Raw genomic sequence first — 5,073 nt, forward strand, 5'->3', positions numbered from 1 at the left:
GATTTTATTACTTCTCTTTTTTTACATGATGATCATATGTATATACAGTACTTACCACATCTGCAGAATTAGGTTTACGCGAAATCGTGTGGGGCATCCTCAACACAAAAAGTACTCACTCCTATTCGGTTGCAAATTCTTCCTTTTTTTGCGGGGTCAGAAGTAAAGTCATCTTGCTCCGCTGCTTCTACTCGTATCTTAGATTCTACCTGTTGGTGTCGGATTGCTCTGCGCGCACGTCCGGCCGGGCTGTATAATCTATTGATTCCATAACGTAGTAATTATGTTTCCAATGCCGATTCCAGACTCGTTTCGGATTGTTCTGTTCTACGTGCAAGTCCAGGGCTATATATACTGCGTGCTGACCAGCGTCAACAGCATCAAAAATTCGAACCCATCATCGGCTGACTGGCAGAAGTAATACGCCGGCCGGCATTGAAGCTCTTCTTCCATGTCGTCGCGGAAACGTTTCTCGCTGCCGGTGCTGCTCGTATTCCTCCTCGCGTTATTGTTCCTCGCCGGCGCAACCGACACGCTTCATCGGAAGGATCATAATAACCTGTCAGCAGCATCCGGCGCGATCTCGCGTAAACTGCTACGCGTAGTCCATGGAGCGAAACAAGCCAAGAAGCAGCCATCGGACGGCGAAGCTTTGCCGAGGGGCATCGTGCATGGCACGTCCAACCTCGAGATGGTGTCCATGGTCGGCGACCCTGAGCAGAAGCACGGCGGCGGGAAGAGCCTCGTAGCAATCCCGGTGGGCATCAAGAACAAGGCCGCCGTGGACAAGCTCGTCTCCAAGTTCCCGGCCGACAGATTCACGCTGATGGTCTTCCACTACGACGGCGCCGGGGAGGAGCAGTGGGATGACCTCGAGTGGTCGCGCCGCGCGGTGCACGTATCGGCGCGCGGCCAGACCAAGTGGTGGTTCGCCAAGCGGTTCCTGCACCCCGACATTGTTGCCGAGTACGACTACGTCTTCCTGTGGGACGAGGACGTTGAGGTGGACTCCTTCGACCCTGTCCGGTACCTCGACATCGTCAAGAGAGAAGGGCTTGAGGTATCTCAGCCGGCACTCGACCGCCGGTCCGAGATCCACCATGGCATCACGGCGCGTGCACTGCTGAGGCCCGGCGTCCAAGGAGGAGGCGACGTGCACCGGAGGTTCTATAAGGCGGCTTCGGCCTTGGGAAGAGGAGGGTGCGACGACAGCAGCACAGGGCCGCCGTGTGCGGGGTGGGTGGAGATGATGGTGCCGGTCTTCTCCCGGGCGGCGTGGCGCTGTAGCTGGGGCATGGTCCGAACGACCTCGTGCACGCCTGGGGCCTCGACTACAAGCTCGGCTACTGCGCGCAGGGCGACAGGACGCTCAAGGTCGGCGTCGTGGACAGCGAGTACGTCCTACACAGGGGAGTCCCTATGCTCGTCCTACACAGGCGATCGCATGCTGAGATGCAGATTTTCGACAGGAGATGGAAGGAAGCTGCAGCCAACGACGTGTCATGGACAGACCCTTACCAGTAACCAACGACGACAGTTTGTAATCAGTAGCTTCGGAGTAAATAGATACAATGTTTTACTGATCAATCAAGATAGGGAAGAACTCCGATTGTATATGATGGGAGTTATAAATTCAAATTGAGGATTTGTTGATTTTGCATTTCCATCTATGATATTCTTCTAACTAATCTGAGAAAAAATTGCAAATAACTATCATAATTGGGGCAAGGGCTTCACCGGAACACCACTCTATTTTATTTTAATTTTTAAAAAGTCAACCAATATTTAGTACTAATAGGTAACAAAAAAGCACTTTGTTGGATATAAGTGGAACCGGACCGTAACACTACGGTACATGGATATGCACCCGTTATCATCCCACGACACCTATAACGACCAAGACATGTAGGCCTTTACCCAAAAGCTCCAACCGACCTAACCCGACGTGCTAGGCTAAGACTTCACGGAGACTTCCTCAACAAGACGAAGGAATGCCGCATGATCAACATGACGTACAAGACTTCCAAGACCTAGCGTATACCTACCACTAATGTCAATATATACCAAAGACCATTCGTCCTGATCCAGAAGACCAAGTTCAACATCTAGTGGTCATCGTAGTCTCCACAGCCATAAAATCTAGATCCATCTATAAACCTAGTTGGGTGCATCTATAACTATAAGCTCGCTGAGTTCATCTTGCAAAATCTAGTATAATTATGTAGTTTTAACAGTAATAAAGTTTGCGAGAAGTTGCTCATCATCTACATCCTATCTTTGATGCCTGAGCCTCCTGTCGAACAAATAAACAAATGAAATCACCATGATCCTCCAACTGAGATTGTTAGTTCTAGGTGACAAATCCTTCGTGACAGTGATTCTTCGGTTGACACGCTCTTAAGTGAGTTTCTGACTGGTGAGGCCTAGTGCTAGGCTACCGCGTAAAGAGGGATACGGTCAGAGGTTAGTTCTAGGTGAGTATTTTGTAAATTTTGCCTCTCTTTGAAAAAAATCACCACCCACTAAAAAGAAATTTCCTACACCGAGGCAGCCAAATCAGGCACGGTCACTGGTGAGGTAATGTGTGTGGGTGGTGGCGCCGTTGCTCCTCCTCATCGTTTTCGCAGATGGCGGGTACCTTGTCGCCACTGTCTAGGTGTTCCCCACCTCCGCCACATGCCATCAGAAACTATGGCCAGCACCCGCATCGAGAGGCCGATACCTCGTCACCGAGGCTCGTGTTGCACCGCCGTCATGGTACATGGTGTCCAGAACAGGGCGATGCCCACATCGAGGGTCCGCACCACATACAGCATTTTTCTCAATTAATCGACAAAGGGTGTATAATTCTTCCTGTTGGTTTAAGAAAACAGTCCACTATGGGAAAACAGCTTATTGTCGAGTATCAATAATACTCGGTTAAAGCCGAAAAATATTCGGCAAACCAATGCTGGGTGTTGCACTCGTCAATGAGGACTTGGCTTATACCACGTCGGCAATCCGGTGTTTGCCGAGTATCTTCTGTGGGGTACTGGGCAACACAATGCAGTGGTCACACATACTTTTTTTTGTGAAACAACAGTTGCGGACAAATCACAGCCGCCGTTGTTTTTTACAATATAGTCTCATGGAGGCTGTATGATGCTTGCTGTTCTAGTGTAGTGAACGCAATCAGCTAGGATTATATTTGGTGATAAGAGAACACCACGTGAGTATAATTAACGCATGTCCAGAAGTAGTATGCATTACTTGGAAAGAGCGTGCGCCACGTTGCAACTCCGACTCTGTTGCGAACTCAAAGATAAACTCGGATTCCACTTCCACCTTGACCTTGGAGTGCTCACGTGAACGTCCGGGCTGTATACGTAGTTGTCATACTTACCAACGCCGACTCGGATTGGATGGCAATGGTTATAAAGCACGTCGTGACCTACAGCAGCATCACAAACTCGAGGCCGTGATCGATCGCTTGGCTAGGCAGATCGATATGTCGATGCAGAAGCGCTTCTCGCTGCCGGTGATGCTCGCCTTCTTTCTCGTGCTGCTCTTCCTTTCCGGCGCAGGGTTCACGCTTCCAGATGGCCGTGACGAGGAGATCGTTCGCAGAGATGCAGACATTCAACAGGATACAGGCCCCTTAACCGTAGCCAGCAACGACCACTAGTCAACAGTAGCTTCAAACTAGATACGATATAGGTGTAGCTCAGAGGTCGGACTGTATGTGATGGCATGAGATCTTCACATGTTCTTGTACAGCATAACAAATTTCATATATAATAAGCTCTTGGAATTTATCTTTTTTTGTTTTTTTTTTCCAGCAGAAGTGGTTACCACAATAACCAAAGAGATTGTGTACTGAAATGTTGTCGAGTACATTGAATAAAAGCAACTATCTGCAAGAAATAATGCACTAGAAACCTAAAATGAACTATCTAATGTTTCCCAGCAACGCACCTCAGCTCTGCACACATTGAAATTTTCGTATAACAGTAAAAGAAGCATAGATTGACATAATTAATTTTCCGATATTTCGCATTTCCATCGACGGTTGCTCAGTAACCAACTTAGCCCTGCCAAGTTACTGTGTCAAAAACGCCATGATCTTGCATCATCAACAGAGCGCATCAGGCAAGATTGGAGTTTGCAAACACAACATCCCAACAGGCGTCCGATAAGCCCGCGCGCTAAAGAAGTTTTTGGGCACCTGTTGTGCTGATTTTGGACACAGTCGTGGCAGCAGAATTTTCAGATGCCCAAAAATATAGCGCCCGGCAAGAACGTTTTTTCAGATGCCCAAAATTACAACACCACAAACACGATTCAGTTGAAATTTGATAAAACTTAGATCGAACGGAGCAATTCAAATAGATTAAAAAGCGGTTATATTACAAATGCGATAAATTTAAAATAGTGCAACAAACTAAAATACTATAAACTAATCTAGTAGTTCGATGTCGGAGTTCGACGAACTGCACGCGGTGGATGAAAATAGATCCACCCACCGGTGATCATTCTCTTCGATGGTACTCGCGCCTTCCATCTACGCCAGGATGAACGCCTTACGCAATCGCTTCACTTCCCTCGCGGCCTTGCGTTTCGCCTGCTGTTGCGCAAAGAACGCATTCTCATCGACGATGTCTTGGGGAATTCCTCGCGCGCTGGCGGTGGCACTGCTTCTGCTTTTTGGTAATAAGGCGCGATGGTGGCTCCAACATCTCCGCTTGGGTGGCAGAGTTGATGTCGTGGAAGTTGAGGTCGCGGCGCGGACAGCGGAGCCACCACGCCACTGCGTCGTAGGCGTGTGCGGCCTCGTATGCGGTCTCAAAGGTCCCGAGGGTCAGGCGGTAGGCGGTAGCACGGATCTTGGCGTAGAAGTTGCCTGCCGGCCAGACGCGCACGTCGCGGTAGCCAAAGGAGCTGCGGTGAGGAGGCACGTCGGCGTGGACGGGAGGATTTGGAGCGGGGCTTTTCGGCAGTGGAGCGGTGAGATGGTGGGAAAAAAGAAGATGAGAGGGTTTAACGGTGGTTGAGCGCGCGTGTTTTGTTCTATTTAGCACGTGCGCTGGAGCAGGT

General features: G+C 49.4%; 1 pseudogene; it reads left to right on the top strand.

Annotated features, from left to right (window-relative positions):
- The first annotated feature begins 451 nt into the window (after positions 1-451).
- On the top strand, positions 452-1,524 carry LOC124696765 (annotated as a pseudogene).
- Positions 1,525-5,073: the final 3,549 nt, after the last annotated feature.

The sequence above is a fragment of the Lolium rigidum genome, chromosome 3 (assembly GCF_022539505.1).
Source record: "Lolium rigidum isolate FL_2022 chromosome 3, APGP_CSIRO_Lrig_0.1, whole genome shotgun sequence".
NCBI classification, from domain to species: Eukaryota; Viridiplantae; Streptophyta; class Magnoliopsida; order Poales; family Poaceae; genus Lolium; species Lolium rigidum.